The sequence below is a fragment of the Eptesicus fuscus genome, chromosome 9 (assembly GCF_027574615.1).
Source record: "Eptesicus fuscus isolate TK198812 chromosome 9, DD_ASM_mEF_20220401, whole genome shotgun sequence".
Classification (NCBI taxonomy): Eukaryota; Metazoa; Chordata; class Mammalia; order Chiroptera; family Vespertilionidae; genus Eptesicus; species Eptesicus fuscus.
In genome coordinates this window covers 3,175,553-3,197,931 of record NC_072481.1, presented here as the reverse complement: position 1 = coordinate 3,197,931, position 22,379 = coordinate 3,175,553, and the positions used below count along the sequence as shown (strand labels likewise).

The following is a 22,379-nucleotide window of genomic DNA, read 5'->3' as shown; positions in this document are numbered from 1 at the left end:
GAGCCCCCCGGACCACCGGGCCTGTGCGCCCCGCCGCCCCAGCACTTGGGTGGGGGGCAGAGGTGCCGCCTGTTCCGAGGGCCGGCCTTTCGGGTGCACCTGCTCGCCGGCTCCCAAAGGCAGGTCTCAAGGACGGAGGCTTGTCTCTAGGGCCTCCCTCCCGGGCCCTGCAGCCGCCTGAACACCGTCCCTGCGGCCCCCGAAAGGGAAGAGCAGGTGCACACTCCTCTCTTCCTCGCCAGTCACCGCAGTGCCTGTCTCGGGCCACAAGTGCCCCGTCTCCCTCCCAGGCCCTCCTGCGCCCAGACAGTCCTGCTGCTGTGTCCTCACCACCTTGCCGTCCAGCTGCTCTTTCCGCTCCCCAGTCCGTGCTTCACCTCTTCCTACCAGACACCAAGGAGCACCCCCGCCCCGCCCCGGTCTCCGCCTCCAGATGTGCCGACTGGTCCAGCCCCAGCCCCGTGGTTAGGCCACGCTCCCACCCAGCCAAGCACTGAGCTCCCCAGCCCCGTGGTTAGGCCACGCTCCCACCCAGCCATGCACTGAGCTCCCCAGCCCCGTGGTTAGGCCACGCTCCCACCCAGCCATGCACTGAGCTCCCCAGCCCCGTGGTTAGGCCACGCTCCCACTCAACCAGCACCGGTCCAGATGCGGTGCCTGCCCTGGGCGCACCCAGACGCCCGTCCACGGCCCCGCTGCGGACCACCGTCCCGCCCCGCAGGAACGGAGCCTGGCACAGGCCACCACTCGGGTGAACCTCGCAACGTTACACCACGCGGAAGAAGCCACAAAGGGTCACCCGCTGTAGGAGTCCACGTCCATGGCATGTCCAAAACAGATGCCACGGCGACAGGAAGCGGCCGGGGGGCTGTGGGGGGGGGGGGACCTAAGCAGGTGTGGCTTCTCCTCGGAGAGAAGAAAAGGCTCTGAAATGGACTGTGGTGGGGGCATGGCAGGTGAAACGCCTAAACCACTGCCCGTGCGCCTCTAGGGGCGAACGGCACCACGTGGCAGTCACAGCTCAACAAAGCGGCTTCTGCGCTCCCCCAGGCTCTGCCGCCCACTGCTCCCGCCACCCCCCCCCCACCCCCCGCCAACCTATTTCCTTTCCTTTCCACCCCCAGGCCCTGCTCCTCCAACCCCTAAGGCCTTCACCCGTTCACTCGTTCATCCGTTCATGCCGCATCGAGCAATGACGGCTGTGCACCTGCCGGGGTTCGAGAGAAGCAGGTACAGGCCCCGCGCCCAAGGCGCCCACAGTCCCAGGACAGACAAACAACAGCAACAAACGGGAAAGCAAGCAAAGGGCCGTTCCTGTGCGGAGCAGAGCGCACCCTCCCCGGTCCTTCGCTCTCTCACTGAGCTCTCGGGGTTCACGCTGAGCTCTTGGGGTTCACACTGAGCTCTCCGGGGTTCACTCTGAGCTCTCCGGGGTTCGCTGTGCTCCTCCTGGAAGACCCAAGCCCCTCCGGACAATGCTCTGTGCCTCTCCCTCCCTCCCCCCCTCCCCACCACTCTCCCCCCGCCCCGCCAACCCCCACCCCCGCTTCTGGTGAGTGAGGCAGGAATTGGCTTCAAAAGACCCGGCTCGGCTCCCCCCTCCACCCCACAGGGTCCCCTAGAACACAGTGACGGCCCCTCCCTTCACAAGAGGAGCCCCGTGAGCCGGTGATTTATTGAGAATGTAATCTGGCAGGATTATCTGCTGAAAAATTAACTTGTGTCTTGTAGACTCATCAGAAATGAAAAGGTATTTTCCCCCTCTCCCGGGAAAATGGCAGGTCCTTGAGCCTTGCTGGATGGATACGTTTTATTATTATTATTATTATTATTATTATTACTCCGCGGAGAAGTGACTAACTCTCCGGGTTCAGGGCTGGAAGAGCTGTTTGTCGCACAGAGGTCTTCGGGTCTCGAGGTCTCTGAGCGGACGGCCAAGGTGAGCCCTGAGAGGGGAGCGGCCTGGTCCCGGGCGCTGGCTCTTCGGGAGGCTGGAGAGGAACGGGGAGAGTCCCGGGGTGCAGGGACCTGGACCAGGGGAACAGCCAGCCCCGTGGCCTCCGCTTCGCTCTGTGGAGCTGTTCTGGGCTCTCCCACAGCCCAAGGGGCCCCCAGGACTCCAGACTTGGGACCAACCTCTCCTCGGACCTTGGACTGGATCTCCTTGGATTTAAACAAACAGACAAACAAAAAACTGTAACCTTCCCTGCACGCCCAGCGCCTTGGGGCAGTTCCAGCCTGACACTGAGGGGTGTCGGGGACAATGAAGGCATAACCGCCTCACGGGCCGCAATCCGATCCGCGCCTGGGAGACAGGGAGGTTTCATTTTTGAGACGATGACCAGAGAGCTGGCAGACAGAACAGGGGGTCTCTCCCGAGGGCCCGCTGTTCGGGGCATCCCTGGAAGTTAGGGGGAAACGAGCTTAACAGGATCCTGGAGAACAACGATCCAAAACCCTGGGCAGATGGACACGGAGCAGCCGACAGGATGTTCGAGGAAAACGTGGGCGTAGCAGAGGTGACACCTGTCATACACGAGGGAGGAGCCCGGGACTCTTAAAGCGCCTGCACCTAAATGAAGGCGAGGCGCAGAACCGGTTACTGCGTGACGACGCTGAAGGCTTAGAGGAGTGAGGCCAGCCTGTGGCCGGGCCCGTCGGCAGGGCTCCCGCCACCTGTCCTTCCCGTTGCCAGGGCTTAGGCAGGAGGCTGCGAACCTGTGGGAGAAGCTCAGGAAGAGCAGTTGCTATAGTGATGATGATGGGTGGCTGATGCAGCAGGACCTCAGCAGGGGGTGCGGCCCCTCGGGATGGAGAGAGAGAACTAACATTGTAATTAGAGTCTGAAAACTGACCCATGCTTTTCTCGATCATGTGGCCTTGGGAAAGGTACACATCTTCCAGCCTCAGTTTCCCCAGCTGGGAATTAGACCTAACCATAGGCTCCTGGGAAAAAACAAATAACGTGAAAAGTGAAGAACAGAACCAAACAGGTTCAAGGCGGCAAGGGTAGGGCTCTACACCCACGAGAGACAGACCGGGAGACTTCCATTCGGGTGTGACGCCCAGGTCGCCCCGCCCACTTCACACAAGTCTGCAAAACACGGCATTTCTTTGCCAAACCGAAGACTCTGTGCCCGGTTCTGGGTCCGGGAGCCGGGAAATCAGTCCTGACCCCGGCTGCTTCTTCAGGACATCCAGTAGAGGGGTCCCCCTTCCTCGGCCTACCCAGGAACCCCCCTGCCCCGCAGGCCCAAGCAGAGCAGGAGGATGGAGTAGACAGGGGCACGTCCCACAGCTGCCCCTTCCCATCCGCCCAGCAGCCAGCAGCCCTGATTCCCGAATGCCCTCCCCTGGGGGACAGACCCAGCACGGCGATCACTTGCACCATCCCTCGCTGCTTAAGAAGAACTGTGCCACCACCGCAGGCGGATGCTGTGCGCCCCCCAGCTCCCCTTTAGAGTTGATTTTACAGTAAAGTCTCGAAGCCAGGGACCCTCCAGTTGGTCTGCATAAAGCAGAGTTATTGGTCCTGGCGTTTTTAAAAATAGATGCAACTCCAGACCCCAGGAAGCTGAAGGGATATTATGGGAATACACACTGTACTGTGTTGTTACTGGATGAAAAATTGGATTCTGGGCTCCTGTTCCCCTCAGCTCCCTTGCGCCCGCCTCTCCTGGCTCCACACCTGGACGCGTGGCTCCAGGCACCAGGAACGACATATATTACAAACGGGGTCCCCTCGGCACAGCCCACCCCGAGCGCAGGGGCCCAGCTGCTCCGCGCGGTGCTGGGCCTGGAAGCTCGGCTCCGTCTTCCTTTAGCCCAGACGCCATCCCAGGCCTGATTGTAAACAGTGAGACCCCCACAAAAATCAGCCACAGCCTCAAGCTACACATGGGGACTACACCTCACACGGGCCTCCCAGGCAGCTGGTCCTGCCCGGCAAGCCCACCTGGCGCTGAGGCTTGGAGGTGCAGGCTGCCTCTGGGGCAGACGTCCTGCGTGTGGTGGGCAGTTTCTCCAGCTTAGATGTTACACCAGCCACCGAAGTGAGAGGAGGGTCCTGTGTTCACTCCAACGGCCACGGGGATGCTGACACCCGTGCACAGCGCCCAGGGCCGAGCGCTGGAGCTCACCACAACCCTACACGTGCTGCTAGGCGTGGCCTGGCAGATGAGGAGACGCAAACATGCCATGGTCAAGAACAAATTAGGTCAGGCTCTGTGTGAATTCAGAGGATAAAACCACCCACCCTGACTTCCCTCTGCTTTCAGTCCCTGCTACAGACTGAATGTCTGTCCTCAGGACTCACATGTGTGATGGCATGGAGCTGGGGGTTTGGGGCGGGGGGGTGATTAGGTCATGAGTATGAGGCCCTTACAAATGGAATTAGTGTCCTTATTAAAGGGACCCCAAAGAGTGACTTCCCAACCTTCAGAACTGTGAGCAGTACGTGTCTGTTGTATATAAGCCACACAGTCTAGGGCAGTGGTCGGCAAACTCATTAGTCAACAGAGCCAAATATCAACAGTACAACAATTGAAATTTCTTTTGAGAGCCAAATTTTTTAAACTTAAACTTCTTCTAACACCACTTCTTCAAAATAACTCGCCCAGGCCGTGGTATTTTGTGGAAAAGCCACACTTAAGGGGCCAAAGAGCCACATGTGGCTCGCGAGCCGCAGTTTGCCAACCACGGGTCTAGGGTATTTCCTTATAACAGCCCGGACGGACTCAGGTGGTCCCCTTAATCCAGATTTCCTTGGCCAATCGCCAGCCCCTAGACAGCCAGGTGGGAATTCCCTCTTCCCCTCAATAGCATTCTCCTTAAGCTACAAGCTCAATGAAGGCACGGACCATGCTTGCCTGGGGAGCCACCCAATGCCGGAAAAGACCATCCTGGCACCCAGCAGGCGCTCAGTGGAACCAGATGAAGTGAATAAAGGCTCACGGCGGACGCTGGCACAGAAAGTGCTCACTAAGCATGGACCCTTGCTCCCGAGGCAGAAAAAGTAAAAATTCAAACACTTGTCAAACAGCAGATCCAAATTAACTTACTCAAATGCATGGGCACATGTCTTTAATGATGCTGTTCTGTCTTTATTAAGGACAGTGACCAGGTGTGTCTCCGAGAGCACACACGACTCTCTTTGCGTTCTCCTTCATCTTCCTTACGATTCAGTCCTTAGACACTCTAGCAACCAAGCTCCCGCCTCCTTTCCCGCACGCGACCCTTTCTGCTCATTTCTGTCCCGTGCACATGCTCCCTGCTGGGAGGGAGAGAGGAGGCAGCGGGGACACCACGCAAGTGCTCCTCTGGATCCTTCTGCTCTCCCCCTCCAGGCAGTGCCCAGCGCGGAGCGGGGCTGGCTGTCTCTGCAGGGCCCTGTACACACACACACACACACACACACACACACACACACACACGGCGCCAAGACGCCTGCCTCCTGCTCACAGCCTGTCCTGGACGCACAAGGTCTCCCCTCAAAAGGGCAGCTGCACCCGGCCATTGTGGCTCAGCAGTTGAATGTCGACCTATGAACCAGGAGGTCAGGGTTTGATTCCAGTCAAGGGCACATGCTCAGGTCGTGGGCTTGATCCCCAGTAGGGGGCGTGCAGGAGGCAGCCAATCAATGATTCTTTCTCATCATTGATGTTCCTCTCTCTCTCACCCTCTCCGTTCCTCTCTAAATCAATAAAAATGTACTTTTTTAAAAAGAGCCGCGGCCAGCTCCAGGAGGCCGAGGGCGTGGACGCGCTGCGGGCGCTAAGTCACACCTGGAGGTGGGGAGGACGCTGCGGGTGAGCCGCCCGCTTCCCCAGCCCGGCCCTGTGCTCCTCCTTCCCGTGCACGCAGAGCAGGAATGCAGCCATCGCCTATGAGAGCGAGGGAGACGGACCTGGTGCTTTTACCCCGCCGCGGACACGGCGCTCCTGCCCAAGACGGCGCTAATGCAACGCAGATTTCATTTATTAAACGCCTTTTCATGAAGGCCTGCCTGTGGGCCTGCTCTTCGGTTAAAATCTCTCCAGAAGGGGCTTAGCCACTTCACTCCCACTTAAGAGACGACCGCAGGCCCGCAGCGAGGGAGGGGGAGGGAGGAGGGAGGAGGGAGGAGGGACAGGACTCGGCCGACGTGCTCGCCAACTCCGGGAAATTACGATTTCAACTTTTCCACTTTCTATTTATTTGCAGTCCTAATTAAAGTCGCAGCGGAATGACTGGAACACAATGGCACATCCTGCGATGTGATTGCCTTTTCTAAGCGTGGTGCCACAGAGAAGAAGTTTTGACACTCCAGCAAAGAGGCGCCGCGATAAATCCTCCCACGGCCGACACCCGCGCGTAATTACTCCCCGTGCGGAGGTGAGGACGGGAGACTCCGGTGCTCACTCTATTCATTACTTCCAAGGTGTCTCCAACCTGCTTTATGCTCGGTGACAGTCCTAGGGCGACAGGGAGCCAGCAGCTGGGTGACAGGGAGCCAGACAAAGGGGCTGCTGGGCCTCAGGACGGGGAGCATGGTTGAAGGCGGCCCCATCACCTCCTCACTGAGGCCTGGTCTCTGCCCGGCCAGCTCTCCTGGCACACCCCATCCCTGCCACCCCGATCCCTGTCACCCCGGTCCCTGCCACCCCATTCTACTGCCCCAAATGCTACTAGGGTCTCACTGCTCTGCTCCAACGAGCACGTACGGGTCACGCGTATGGCGTGTCGGGCGGAAGAGGCAGGATATAAAACCCGGAACGTAAGGGCTGCAAATCCATGAAACCTACGCGATCGCACAAAAGAAGGCCTAGAGGACACACACCGACATGACGCGGTGGCTGTTCGAGCGTGACAAACGATGGAATATTTTTCTCTTCGTGTTCCTAAACTTCTGGGAGATTACTAGATATTATTATAACAAACAGAAATGAATTCACAAAAACAATCTTACAGAGATAAACTGGTGGTTACCTGGGGCTAGAGGGCAGGAGGGAGGGCGGGTTGACAGTGAAGAGGGCGGGAGATCTTGGGGGGGCGGGGACCAGGTCTGGACCTTGAATGTGGTGGAGGTCACAGGATCTACACAGGCGACGTGAGCGCGGGAGACTCACACCACCCTACCCCACGCCGGGCTCCTGGCCGTGGTTCCACTGGCAGGTGAGATGCAGCCAATGGGCGGCTGGGTAAAGGGTAAACCAGGCCTCCGTACCATCTCGGCAACTGCCCATCGTTTTTCATTTAAAAATTAAAAAGGTAGCCTGGCCGGCGTGGCTCAGTGGTTGAGTGTCACCTATGAACCAGGAGGTCACAGTTCGATTCCTGGTCACCGCGCATGCTCAGGTTGCGGGCTTGATCCCCTGTGTGGGGCGTGCAGGAGGCAGCCGATCAATGATTCTCTCTCATCATTGATGTTTTTTTCTCTCTCTCTCCCCTCTCCCTTCCTCTCTGAAATCAATACAAAAAAAAGAAAAATTAAAAGGGTAAAATAGATTGCACGAGGAAGGCGAATGAAGCCTAAACAGCGGGCCTCAGCTGGCTTCCCAGGTCGGCGAGCACCCATCCGCCTTTACCTCGGAAGCACGGGCAGACGGCGAGCACCCCCTTTCCCGCTGTGTTTACCCTCAAAGAAACGCAGAAAGGCGCCCAGTGCTTGCTCCCCCTCCCACCCTTACCCACCGCCCCCCCATGACCGGGGATCCAGCACCTGACCCCACCCCTCACATGACCATGGTGCCACGTGGCAGGGCTGGGATCCCTGGCCTGGTTCCTGGGGGCCGAGGCGGAATGTGGTTGGTGGCTGCGGGGAGAGGAGCCGTCCCGTGGACGTGGCAGCACAATCGGGGGAAACGTGTCCTCTGGCATAAGCAGGCCACATACTCGGCAGGTCAGCGGACGACCAGCTGCTGGAAGGGCGGGGAGAAAGCCATGGAAACCCAGCAGCCCGGCCGGCCCTCTCCAGCCGCCCCTGCGGAGCGCGCCGGCATCCCCGTGGGCCTCGTGAGCAGCGACCCGCGAGGGCAGATCCCGTGGAAGCACCGCGCCCGCTCAGCCGGAGCCGCAGGGACGTTAAAAACACGCAGCACCTGACGGTAGGCAGGCGCCGACCTCTTTTCCTCCGGTTCCCGGGTGAAAAAGTGACAACAGCCAACACACAGCCGCCTGGCGTGAACGGATTCGGCGTGCACGTGTTTTTGTCAATCAGCAAAAGCCGAATTCGGGGCGCCGCGGGGTTCTAGGCACTGGCCTGCGCCCCGGGATGGACGGGGAGAAAATCGCTGGTCCGGAGGGGCTCCTGGGACCTCTCGGCCCGGACAGGGTTTAACGTGGTTTCCGCATAGACTGCGGTTCCGCCACACGCAGGAGAAGAGGAAAGGGGAGACGCCCACGGGGGTCCCCGCGCCGCGGGTGAGGACACGAGGCGGGCGCGGAGCTGGACGGCCCCCGCAGGTGCACTCGCCCCCCAGTGAGGGCAGCTCCGCGGGACACAGGCAGCCGGGACTCCTGAAGACAAGGCCCCTGAGCTGCCCCGACAACAAACAAGAGGAAGCGAGGAGCAGAGAGGGTGCGGGCGCCGCGGGAGTGGGGACTCGCTGGGTTGCGGGAGCAGGTGAGCGCCATGGTCTCCGCTCCGCCTTCCCGGGAGCGCGCAGGGTGGCGGCCGGCCTACCTGCAGGGTCCCAGCCAGTCCCGCTACCGCCTGGAGCCTCCAGCCTCCGAACCGGAACCGAGAGAGAGCAGGAACCCCAGAGGCCACCGCCGCCGCCGGCCCCCTGTGGGGAGCTGCCGCGGGCACCTGAGCGCAGGCTTGGCTCCCCGCGGCTTCCCACAACTCCCCTCCGCACTCGGCCTTCCCACAATTCCCCGGCCTTCCCACAACTCCCCTCCGCACGCAGCCTTCCCACAACTCCCCAGGCCTTCCCACAACTCCCCTCCGCACGCAGCCTTCCCACAACTCCCCGGGCCTTCCCACAACTCCCCTCCACACCCGGCCTTCCCACCACTCCCCTCAGCAGGTAAGTCCGGTACAGAGGTCTCTTCCAACTGGACCAATTTTCCTAGCACAGAGGTCAGCAAACTGCAGCACGCGAGCCACGTGCGGCTCTTTGGCCCCTTGAGTGTGGCTCTTCCACAAAATACCACGGCCTGGGTGAGTCTATTTTGAAGAAGTGGCGTTAGAAGAAGTTTACGTTTAAAAAATTTGGCTCTCAAAAGAAATTTCAGTTGTTGTACTGTTGATATTTGGCTCTGTTGACTAATGAGTTTGCCGACCACTGCCCTAGCACAAGGCAGACATAGGAGGGCCGGGGGAGCTCTCGGGGGACCGCCGATTCTGTATGGTTGGAGGGGCGGGTGAGCACCATTGTGCATGTCCCTGTCCCCTTCACAGGGTGGCGGGGGCTCTATCCAGGCTCTGGCCTGCCAGCAGGGTGGCTGCAGTGTGTTCCAGGACACGTCACCCGAGCCCGTTTCTGCCCAAACAAAGGGAACAAGCAGGATCAGCAAGGCAGTAGCACACGCACCTGGCCTTCCCTCCCGCAGCTGCAGCTGGCCTCCCCTCCCCGAGCCGCTGCTCCCGCTGGGTAGGCCAGTGCCCTGGACATCTTAGGCACTGAATCGGCTCCCACCGCCTGCCCACACCACCCGGCACACAGTCTACACAGAGTCTGTGTCTGCGTGAGGCCACTGTTCCAAGACTGGAAGCGACAAGCATCTCTTCCGACCGCAAGGGCATGAAACTAGAAATCAACTACAGGAAGGAGACTGGAAAAAACACATAAATATGTGGAGACTAAACAACGTGCTACCAAACAATGGATCAAAGAGGAAATCAAACAAAAATTCAAAAACTATCTTGAAATAAATGAAAAGGAAAACACAACTTCACAGTATGTATGGGATGCAACAAAAGCAGTTCTAAAAGGGAAGTTCGTAGCCGGACAGGCCCACCTCAAGAAGCAAGTTCAACATCACTTTATGATGAAAACACTCAACAAAGTGCACAGAGAAGGAACACAGCTCAGCATCATAAAGGCCATAGATGACAAGCCCACAGCTAATACCATACTCAGTGGCGAAAAGCTGAAAGCCTGTCCCCAAAGATCAGGACAAAACAAGGTACCACCATCACCACTTCTATCCAACGAGGTATTGGAAGATCTAGCCACAGCAGTCGGTCCAGACAAATGAAAGGTATAAAATATCTAGGAACAAATGTCACTAAAAGACCGGTAGTCTAAAAACTATAAGACATTGAAGAACTAAATTGAAGAAGATACAAATAAGTGGAAGAACATAGATTGCTCATGGATTGGAAGGATTAATATTGTTCAAGTGTCCTTACTACTTAAACCAATATACAGATTCAATGCAGTCCCTATTAAAATACCAATGGCATTCTTCTCAGAATTGTAAAAATTAATCCTAAGGTTTATTTTTAACCACAAAGACCCCAAATCGCCAAAGAAATCTTGAGGGGGGGAAAACAAAGTGGGAGGTAACACCTCCCTGATATTGAACTATACTACAAAGCTACAATAATCAAAAGGGTATGGCGCTAATATAAAACATATATAGATCAATAGAATAGACCAGCAAGCCCTCACTTATATGGTGGATTAATCTACCAAAATGGAGGCAAGGATACAAAATGGGTAAAGACAGTCTCTTCAGTAAGTGTTAGTGGCAAAATTGAACAGATACAGACTAAAATTGAGCCACTTTCTTACACCACATCTATAATAATAAAAGCGTAATATGCTAATTAGACCCGATAGCCGAACGACCTTTCAGACGTCCTTCTGGATGACCTCCCGGACAAAGCCAGGGCTGCAAGGGCCAAGGCAAGCCGCCCCGGTTGTGAGGACCAAGGCAAGCAGCCATGGCCGCAAGGGCCAAGCCCCTTGCATGAATTTCATGCATCGGGCCTCTGGTATAAAAAAAAACTCAAAATGGATTAAAGACTTAAATGTTAGACCTGAAACCATAAAACTCCTAGAAAACATAGGCAGTAAACTCTCTGACATCGTTTTTAGCAATACTTTTTTAGGAATTACCTCAGGCAAGGGAAACAAAAGAAATAAACAATGGGACTACATCAAACTAAAAACTTTTTGTTCAGCGAAGAAAACCAACAAAACAAAAGACAGCCTACTGAATGGGAGCATGACATGGGAGAATGTATTATTCACAAATGATACATCCCATACAAGGTTAATATCCAAAATATATAAAGAACTTATACAAACTAACATTAAAAAAATCCCATTTAATAGATATTTCTCCCAAGAGGACACACAGATGGCCAACAGACATATGAAAAGGTGCACAACGTAATTAATCAAAAACCACAATGAGATATCACCTCACACCTGCCAGAATGGCTGCCATCAATAACTCAACAAATACCAAGTGCTGACGAGGATGTGGAGAAAAAGGAACCTTCGTGCGTTGTTGGTGGGATTTAAATTGGTGCAGCCACTGTGGAAAATAGTACAGAGGTTCGTCAAAATATTAAAAATAGAGCTGCCGTATGATCCATCAATTCCACTTTGGAGTATCTATTCAAAGAAAACAAAAACACTAATTCAAAAAGATATATGCACCCTGTGCTCATTGCAGCATTACTAGTAATAGCCAAGATATGGAAGCAACCTGGTGTCCATCGATAGATGAATAAATAAAGAAGATGTGGTACACATATACAACAGAATATTATTCAGCAATAAAAAATGAAAGCTTGCCATTTGTGACAACATGAATGGATGGAGAGGATATTATACTAAGTGAAATCAGTCAGACAGAAAAGGGCAAATACTGTATGATCTCATATGTGGAATCTAAAAGAAAGAAAATAAATGCATAAACAAAACAGAAACAGACCCACAGATACAGAGAACAAGCAGATGTTGCCAAAGGGTATGGATGGTGGGATGGGAACTTAAAAAAAAAAAAATAGAAGGAGCTCACCTCATTCAAAGATGAGCACCAGCCAAAACAGAACCATTCCAGGACCCACACAAGACACTTCACATTAAAAAAAATGCAGGGAACAGGAACAACAAAAGGATCATAAAAGCCCTCAACAGAAGAAAGTCCCAATAAAATATTACCCCAAATTCAATGAAATAAACACCATGATAAAATAAGAGAACAAAGGGGCAATACAGGAGATAATAAAAGATTAAGACATTCGCTTTTAGAGCTCAGAAAAGGAGCAGAGATGAAAAGTTAAAAAGGCCACAATAGAAGTGCAGGCCAGACTGGAGCAGCACGCAGAGATAAAGGCTGCTGAGTGCACAGAACTGGACACAGTGCAGGTGGAGGGAAGGAGGCGGCTATGAAACAGCAATCACACAGAGTTCAAGGAGGATCGAGAGAAAACAGAACGGGGGCAAAGTAGATACCACACAGCATGACAGGAAGAGAGAGTGCGTGTTTCATAAACAAACTGGAGGCCTGGTGCACGGATTCGTGCACCAGTGGTCCTTCGGCTTGGCCTGCAGGGATCGGGCGGAAACCAGCTCTCCGACATCCCGAGGGGTCCTGGATTGGGAGAGGGGGCAGGCCAGGCCAAGGGACCCCACCCGTGCACGATCGGGGCTGTGGAGGAACCGTGGGAGGGCTCCAGGGTGTGTCCGGCCCATCTTGCCCAGTCCTGATCGGCCGGACCCCAGCAGCAAGCTAACCTACCAGTCAGAGTGTCTTCCCCCTGATGGTCAGTGCACGTCATAGCTACTGGTCCAACGGTTGAGCGGTCACTTAGGCTTTTATATATATAGATATGTTATATATGTTTACATGTGTGTTTTATATACAGAGTATAATAAATATTATATACAGTATCTATTTTATACACACCTCACACATGCCCTAGGAAAGCCACAGAAACATATCCCATTGAAGTTGCTACAATGTTACACAGGGAACTGGGAACACGGCTTGCCTCCATGCACAGGATTGGGTGGCTGGGGAATGACTGAGCATGTATTTAAAAAAAAAAGAAAGAAAAAGCTGGTCTCACGTGGGTACCACTTCTCTGCAGCCCGTTGCTCCCTCAGCACAGTCCCGAAGCAGGTGTGACTCAGGTGAGGAGGCAACCAGGTTATGAGGTAAGCGGCATTCTCCACGCCTCACCTCTGCGGTGTCCCTGCCCCAGTCTGGCTCCACCCAGTCACGTGCACCCCACTGCCACCTCCACAGACCACAGACACCACCTCCTTCCTGCCGGCCTCCCAGCTCAGGCGTCACCTGCCTCCTGTCGGAATCTGCCCCGTTCAGTGCGGCCGGGCTGCAGCGCCCTTGGCAATGGGAGAGAAGGCTGGGGTGGCCTCGGCTACAGCACACTCGCACCTGCATTCTCTCCTCAAAGCCACCGCACATTCTGTTCCCTCAACCTGCATGCTCCCTGTAACCTACCCCTACCTCAACTCTGTCCGTCCACTTCCTTTGCCAGGGTGTCTCCAACTCATCCTCAGGCAGCACTTAGAAAGCACACACTCCAGGCTCCTCCCCGGCCCAGGACTGGGTCCTAGGCCCTAAGCAGGTCCTCCAGGAACCGCTCCACTTTGACAGGCACTCAGATCACACGCATCACCACTGTCACCTGCTCACCTGTCTCCACAGCAGCCCGTCAGCTCCAAGAAGCCAGGGCTGTGTGCACTGCCCGCAAAGCGTCTGGCACACAGTAGGTACACAGTCGCTATGCGATTGATCTCAGGTGACTTCCCAAGGCCATGTTCACTGTGGGGAGCTGGGTCTGCACTCAGGCAGTGTCCACCCTGACCTCTGTGACCTTCCCAACTTAACCAAGGACAGGAGCTGGGGAGGGCCATCCCTCCAGCACAGACAGGATGCAGCCGCTTCCTCGGAGAGTTCTGGATCCCGCCACACGGAGGGCACAGCGGCTGCTCCCAAGGCCCCTGGGATAGAGGAGCGGAGGGAAGGCTTGGGTTCCAGTTGCAGAAGGGGCGTCTAGACAGCAGAGAGAACAAGCTGCCCAAGGCCTCAGGCTGCTTGGCGATTTATCGATGCTCTCTGAGTGAAAGCATTATTATTAGTTTGCATATTTATAGTGTGCCCTCTAGTTATTAATGGTGATATAATGCCAGCCGAGAAAACCCAGAGACCTTGGAAATATTTACATAGCAGCATAATTAAGACTAAGAGCTGAGGCGCCCAGGGATCCTCCTGATTTTCCGGGAGAGAGAAAATAGGACATTCTGACTTCACACTCTGCCCAGAGACCCTCCCCAAATCCGGGCCAGAGGACGCCCCTGGCCCTGCCCCGCGGTTGCCCTCCGATGCCAGAACATGGACAGCACATGAAACCCATAATTGCTGCCCCTCCCCCGCCGACTCTACCCAGACCTTCAAAGTGGTGACCCCCCCCCACCCTCCTCCCCCAGATTAAGCGTGTGGGGAGGGGCCACGGCAGGGCACGCACATCAGCCAAGCTGATCCAGAACCTCGCCACCACAACATCCCCCAGGGAACTCGGAACCTGCAGGCCGAGGGCCCCTTCGGCACAGACAGCTCTCTGGTGACAATAGCAAAGCCCCCACCCCTACACCAATGGGGGCCCTGAGCCCCGCGCTGGGCCAGATGGGAAGGATCAGCTCAGCCCCGGGAAGGAGATGGCATCACACCCCAGCCCCGCCCCTGCTCCTTCCTCCACCCAGAAAACCCACACGCTCTGCGGGGTGATGTTTTTCATGAGTATCTTTTACAATTAGAAAGAAAATGTGTTTTAAACGTGGGAGAAATCAACTCACAGAAACACAAACAAAATGTGGCCCACCCACAGCATGGGGTGTGATCCGGCCACAAAAAGGACGCTTCGTGTGTGGCCACTGCGACATGGAGCAGCCTGGAAGCACTGCACGGAGGGAGAGGCCGGGCCGACGGTCACGTGTGGCATGACCCGAGATATGACTGTGCAGAGGCGGCCACCCATGGAGCCAGAGGGGGGCCCGCTGTCATGGGGCTGGAAGGGATGAAGCACTTGGGGTGCCAGCTAAGGGATTCTTTTGGGGGTGACGAATTGTGGTGATGCTTACACAATTGTGAGTACACTAAAATGGCATACACTAAACCAGGCGTCCTCAAACTATGGCCCGCGGGCCACATGCGGGTGTTTTTGCCGTTTTGTTTTTTTACTTCAAAATAAGATACGTGCAGTGTGCATAGGAATTTGTTCATAGTTTTTTTTTAAACTATATTCCGGCCCTCCAACAGTCTGAGGGACAGTGAACTGGCTGGCCCCCTGTTTAAAAAGTTTGGGGACCCCTGCACTAAATATACCACTGGCTTGAACACTTTATTTTTTAAAATATATCTTTACTAGAGGCCTGGTGCATGCAAATTCATGCACTGGAGGGGGTCCCTCAGCCCGGCCTGCCCCCTCTCACAGTCCAGGAGCCCTCAGGGGTGGGAGGCGACCCGGTGATCAGGGGAAGGTGACACCCCCATCACACCTCTACTGCTGCCACTGCTGGCAGCACAAGCCTTGGCCGGCCCTGGTTACCTGAGCCTCGGGCAGCCCTGGGCAGCTGGGCAGCTGGGCAGCCACCATCTGAAGCTTGCCTGAGCCTCGGGCCGGCCCTGGGCAGCTGGGGGGCTGAGGGCACTGAGGGACTCTGGAGGCAGGTTTGCCACGTGCCTGCTGCCCCAGCGGGGCTGAGGGGACTGGGCACCGCCATCTTGTGGCTGTGGGCACCGCCATATTTGAGGGCAGGGCAGTCAATTAGCATATTCCCTCTTTAATGGCTGTGGGCACTGCTGTCTTTGAGGGCGGAGCAGTCAATTAGCATATTCCCTCCTTATTGGCTGTAGGCACCACCAACTTTGCAACAGTGTGAGGGTCAATTAGCATATTCCTTCTTTATTAGATAGGATTGATTTCAAAAAGGAAGGGAGAGGGAGAGATAGAAACATCAATGATGAGAGAGAATCATTGACCGGCTGCCTCCTGCACACTGGGGATGGAGCCCACAACCTGGGCATGTGCCCTGACCAGGAATCGAACTGTGACCTCCTGGCTGATAGGTCAACGCTCATCTGCTGAGCCATGCCTGCCGAATGACTTGTGCACTGTACATGGGGGAATTGTAGGGTATATGAATTACTGAGTATCTCGGGGGGGTGGGGTTTTAAATGTCGGGAGAAATCCCTTTCTCCAGGCTGGGGCCTGACTTAGACCAGCAGTCACCCCGGCAGCCCCCAGCAGGTGCCTGGGCAGAGTGTGGCCCTGCAAAGCCTTCCCGCCCTCCCCGGAGGCATCCCCTCTCCCCCCACCGCCCACCCCCTCCAAAGGCCCTGCTTGCTCTGAGCACAAGAAGCTGCTGCCAGGAGCCCCAGGAAGATCCCCAGACTGAAAATCTACACTCCACACAGGACACGAAGCGGTAACTAATGCCAGACACGCAGCATCGACTGGCAATAAATGTCAGCGTGGCTCTGAGAGGGCCTCCGACACGCAGTTAGCGCTCCATCCCGCCCCCATCACGGGCGATATGCAAATGCGGCTTTTGTCACCACCGCACTAACTCTAATAACTCCCCAAGTGAAAATGTTCCCATAAAAACCACCATAAAAAGCCCCCGATTTTATCACCAGCTAAGTTTTCTTTACTTGTTGTCAGGACTTTCTCCTCAACGCTGATTAGCCAACAGACGGCACGTCATTCTTCCCTTCAGAGAACTCGGGGCCCACAGTAGCCAGCCAGCCCCCCACCTCCATCTGGAGCAGCCCTGCTCAGCTGCCCACTGCCCCCCGCCCCCAGCCGGAGGGGCTTATAAACCACACTGGCCTCCCCCGCGGCGGGCGGATGGCTGAGATGCATTACCTTTGGCCTGCTGGCTGCGCTCCATGGTGGACGGGGAGTGTAAAAAGCAGCCTTATTTATAACGAGAGCGCCTCTGCTCCCGGGTTAGACCCCGCCTCGTGCCACACACACCTCCTTCCTACTCGTATGAGGGCACACAACAGCACACACGGGCATGCACACACAGGCACTGGAACACACATGCAAACATGCACTCGTGCACACAAGTACACACACACACACCCTGCTGCTTTTCCAGAGCAGCATACATCCCCCACAGCCCCCGTGAAGGGCCCGCCGGGCCCTCCAGCTGGGCCAGGGTGCAGAGAGCTCCCTCCCAGCCCCACACCACACACCCAGGTAAGAAGGGCGGGGCAGGTCTCCAAGACAAGGCCCTGCCACCGGCTCAAACCCTCAGCTCGGGACAGCGATCCCCCGCGGACCTGCCTGTCTCCCAAGCCCTTACAGAGCGGGTCGGGCAGTAGACCAGGCCCACAGCCGGCTCTTCTCTGCAGAGAAACCTGGTCCTCCTTCCAGAGAATTCCTGGTGGCCTCCTACCAGCAAGACACGCTCACTGCTTCCACCAAAGGCCCCCGGAGAGGAGAGCCCAGCCACCAAAGCAAAAGAATGCTGGCGGCAGTTTCCTTTAAAAACGTAGACGGGAATGGGCAGTCGCCTTCGATTTATGGCCACGTGCCTGTGGGGGCAGGGAGAGCAAGTGTGGCCTCTTTGGCGTGAAGTGCCTGTGTGGACCCTCGGCGCGGCCACTGCCAAGGGTACATGCTCCAGCACCGGACCCCTGAGGGCAGCAGCCCGACCACACGCATCTGCCCGGCAACAAAGACCCGAGGCCTCCGACGAAAGGCGGGCCCGGGCGCAGTGCTCCTCCCAGGCCCCGGGGCAGCCCTCCAGGTGGATGCAGAGGGACAGCCAGCTCCCAGGATGCTGCTGCACCCCCGCTCAGGCACCCAGGACCCCCACCTTATGCTGGACCCCCACCAGGCTCTCTGGGGGATGAAGCAGGCAGCTCAGCCTTCAGGAGTTCCCCATCATCCCCAAGAGGGCTGTCCCCACGACGCCATCAGGGCCTGGCCATGGTGAGGGACCTCCCTCTCCCTCCCACAGGGCAGGGGCAGGGTACCACCGCTACCTCATCCCCAGGGGGCTCCATGGGGCCTCCAGGCCGGGTGAGGGCGCCCCCAGGGCCTCTGGCCCGTACACCCCACTGGGAACCACAGCCCCTGCACCGGGTCGGGCCTGGGGGAGGGTTGTAGACCTCGCAGGCAGGCGGGCGCTGTCTAGGCTCCTCCTTGCCCCCTTCTTCTCCTGGCAGCTCTGATTCCTTTACTTGTGGCTTTAAAGGTCACGTCCTCCGTCAGAGGAAACATCCTACACGACACTTCTGAGGCAGCTCCTTGAGGCATTCAGTCCACGAGCAGCCCCTCTGAAGAAGAGGGTGTAGGTCGGGGCTCAGAGGGCCTAATAAAGCTCAGATCATGCTCTGGCAGGCGCCAGGCTGGGGACCGCGAGGGGGAGGTGAGGGGGGACCAGGAGCGTGAGGGGCCAGGAGGGAGAGGGGCGGGGCCAGAGAGGGAGGGAAGGGCCAAAGAGGATGGGGCCAAAGGGGAGGGGCCTGGCAGGGAGGGGGAGGGGAGGAGAAGGGTGGGGTCGCAGGGAGGGGCTGGACTCCCCCTCCACCCACTCGCAGGCCCAGGACCTGGGGCCCACACCCAGGCCCACCTCCCAGGGAGGAAGAGCTGGAGAGAGGCCGGCTCAAAGGAGGGGCTTGGGGAGGAAGGGTTTGGGGAGGAGGGGGCACGTCAGCCAGGCAGTGGGGGAGGCCTGGCACCTGTCTGTCTCCCTCCTTCCCTCCGCGCTCTGTGCCCGGCGCAGAGCGGACGCCCTGGGCATGTTTGGGAAGCGAATGAAGGCAGGTGCCTCCCAGAGGCATGACGGCCCAGGCCGGCAGGCGAGGGTGTCGGGTACTGGCACCGACCCCCGCCCACCAGGGCAGGGCCCGCGCAGCACATCAGTGGGGCACTGCGGAGGGACACTGAGGCTGGGGCTTGGATGTGACAGAACAGGGCAAGACGCTTCCCGTCCCTGAAGACCCCGGCCTGGCTGCCCCCCACCCCCGCCTGAACCAGGGCAGCCACCTGCACCAACAGAACCGTGGCCCTGCCTGCCCTCTCTCCTGGGACACCCCGCCAGCCCCCCTCCCTATTGTAGAGGCTGGTGCACGCCAGCCAGAGAGGCGGGCCTAACCCTCGTCTGCAGCCAGTTCCCACGCCTGGTATCCGTGTCCTCTGGAGGCTGAGAATGAACAGGCCGCGATCAATGCGATCAATCCCTCAAAATGTTAAAAACCTGGGAAAGGTCACAGCCAGCACCTCCTCCTCTCGGGAATAATCCGCTCCCCCCCACCCCCAACTCCAGAATGACATGCAGGACTGTGAGCCCTGGGTCCTCACGCCCCTCAGCCCCCAGGACCCCAGGGTGGCCACAGGGATGACCACAGGGGTGGCCATGGGACCACCAACGGCACGTGACGGACAGGAAGTGGGCAGCAGACCCCTTCTTGCCCACCCCTCCCCTTGTCACGGTCTTAGCGGCACCCCAGTTTTGTTCGGTTCCGCCCCTCAGCCATGATGGTGAAGGGCCACCAGGCCAGGGAGGCTGCAGGGGCCGGGTGGCGTGAGGATGGGCAGAGCGCGCGCCTCCCGAGACCCCCGTGGCCCAGGTGCCCGTCCTCACGGGAAGCCGCCCCTGCGCCACTGAGCCCGCGCTGGCTTCTGTGGCTACAACAAAGGAACCTTAATGGCACTGCAGCCCAAACGCCTGCAAACCTTCCTAAATGTAGGCAAGATTTTTAAAAAGCGAAATCAGAATTAACCCCCAAGATCCCTGGTAAGAAGCACCACTCATGTGCAAAGGCTGCTGGGAGCAGACCTGTCTGTCCTGTGGGAGCACCTGGGTTTCAAGTCCCAGCCCTGCCACGTCCAGCTGTGTGACGTGGGACGTTATAAACCTCTCCCGGCCTCAGTTTCCCTAGGTGTAACATGCAGAGAACAGAGCTGATCCCGGGCCTGGCGTAAGGACCACACGAGCTCATCAGTGGGAAGGGTTGAGGCCTCTGGAAGGGTCCGTGGAATTAAATCAAATTCAGTCACCTAGCCAGTCAGTCCTGTGCTCGTCATCATTTATTGAGCACCCACTGTATGCACAGCACTGCGCAGGCGCAAGGACCCAGGCGAGCGGCAGGGGACCTGCGGGAGAAGTTCTGTCGGCGGGAAGGAGAGACTCGTAAGCACACACATCGAGTCCGACGCGATGAGACGATCCTGGAGGGACCCCGGTGCTGCGGGAGCACAGAGGGCGATTCATTTTGTTTCGGGGGCGGGAGGAGTCTTTGCCGAGGAGGTGACATTTGAGCTGGACTTTGAAAGACGAGCTCTCCACCGACCTAAATCTGGACCCAGTGCCAAGAGAGTCAGCCTGGAAAATCAATCCCGCTGCCCGGGAGGGGCAGTCGGCGCAGCCCGGCTTCCGCAGGCTCCCCGCCTGCAGGGCAGACAACCTCGGCTCCTCCAGGCCACGGGCCCGACTCCCCGGAGGCCACGCCAGCCTCGGTGTGCCACCTGCTGATGTTCCCACTGTCCAGCTGTCCGCTCACCTCCAGAGAGCAGCTCCCTGCTCGGAGCAAACGGCCCTGTTTCCCGCCCTTGAATGCAGCCTGCACTTTCTCCCTCCAAGAATAAAAATAACCACGATGGCTTTTAGATTGCAGCCTTCCTTTGTAGAATGCTTTACGGATTTCAAGAGGGAAGAAATCCAGAGTAAAGGTCAAGGGCAGGGCTTCACTGACGCTCTGCCACCAGGTACCTGGTGACCTGGGGCTGGTTCTTCAGTGTCTCACGTCTCAGTTTCTGAACCTGTAAAATGGAGTAACAGGGCTGCTATGGGGATGAAATGACTCAGAGACAGCAGGTGTCTAGAGCGGGATCCGCCCGATAGGGGGCGCTCTGGGTGCTAATGGGCTCCTGTGTACTTCCTGCCTCCCCAGCTCCCTGCTCTGGCCATGCATCAGCTACTCTGACCCAGGCCGGGGTCTGCAGGAGGACAGCCCAGGACTTGAATCCTGGCTCAGCTCCCTGCTGACGATGTGACTGCGGGCCAGTGCCTTGCCCTCAAGGCAGGTGGGACGGTCAGGGTCACCCCATGGACCACAGAGAGGCTCACAAAGACCGCGCAGGCTGGTTACACAAGACGCGCTCCGCAAACGCCGCTGCTTTTATCAACAGCACATTTCCCTGGCACCTGATTTCGCTGGGCCCTGTCTCCCCAACGAGGCTGCGACCTTCTGGAAGTCTGGGACACGTCCCACGGGCCCTGCATCGCTGACAGTCCGAGTCTCAGTGACCCTGGGCCTGCTCCGAGCAAGCAGCTCCTCAGGCCGGGCTGGAGCAGCGGGCAGCAGTGCCGATGCCCGCACGCCGCTTCCCGCAGACCCATCCCAGTGTCCCCACGTCCTGTGGGGCACCCCAGCCTTCCCCACACGTCATCTCCTGCTAGCGTTATCCGAATGGCCTGTTTGGGGGAGATTCCGGGTGCTCTCTCCTCCCAGAACGTGTAGACAAATCTGTGATTCCCCCGGAAACCTGTGCGATTTTTCATGCACACGGAGCCGGCGGGAGCGCGTTTTTCAGGGCCCGGCAGAATTGCTGATGTTATTTCCAATTGTCGGCAGCAAGGACTCCGCCGAAAGACTCAAGGTCAAGAGACCAGCGTGGTTCTGGGCAATCTGTACCTCTTAAAACAGTGACAAATACGTTATTTAATTTTAATGAGCTTTTTTGCCTCTCAGATCTAATTACAGCATTATCAAGTGCTGCTCGGAACTGCAGGTGGCTTCTCGGGACGCGTGCGAAGCCTGCCACGAGCATTTTTCGTGAATACTAATAACTGCTTAATTTTACTCTCCGCTAAAAAAATATAAAAACTTCCAGCAACTTAGAAGGCTGGGCTGTATAAAGCATCTGTGGAGGGTGAGCACACAGCCACGCAGCTTAATTAAAAAGAATAAATACTGCGTGCGGCCAGCCCGGCGGTGACAGCTCGGGAAGCCGCAGAGGCGCGTGGACGCGGGCCCTGCGCTGCTCGGAGGCTGTTCCATTGCAGGCTCATTGCATCACATTCAAATTCCCCAATTTGCTTGCAGTTCAGAGGGAATGGTTCCGTCAACAGATTTTCTGGGTGACGGACTTCAGTAATAGGCCTGGCGCTGGAGGTCCCCGAGGACACGCTCCAGGAGTCCGTGCACGGACAGGTCCAGGAGAGGCCCGCAAATCACCGGGAAGCTGTGGGAGCGGAGAGGCGGGCTGCCCGGCGGGATGGGAGGGGGAGGGGGAGGAGGCAGGGTTAGCCGGAGGCTGTGGGGAGAGCTTTGTGGGGCCCAGAGCGGTAGGAGTCATCGCAGGCCATGCTGTGTCTCTTGCCGGCCGCCTGCGCAGCATCTGGGGTCTGTGTGGCGTCCACTTATTTTGAAAATGGTTACCGCTGAAC

The 22,379-nt window shown here is 57.2% G+C and overlaps 1 protein-coding gene and 1 long non-coding RNA gene across 2 annotated transcripts in view; one reads left to right on the top strand and one right to left on the bottom strand.

Annotated features, from left to right (window-relative positions):
* The window catches only part of CAMTA1 (calmodulin binding transcription activator 1), a 665,080-nt gene that overhangs the window by 499,649 nt on the left and 143,052 nt on the right, over nucleotides 1–22,379 (bottom strand). The window lies entirely within an intron of this gene.
* Nucleotides 8,910–14,546, top strand: LOC114235239 (uncharacterized). The gene is made up of 4 exons (XR_003621417.2): nucleotides 8,910–9,008; nucleotides 13,037–13,103; nucleotides 13,448–13,678; nucleotides 14,400–14,546. It is a non-coding gene; the product is annotated as an uncharacterized LOC114235239 (long non-coding RNA).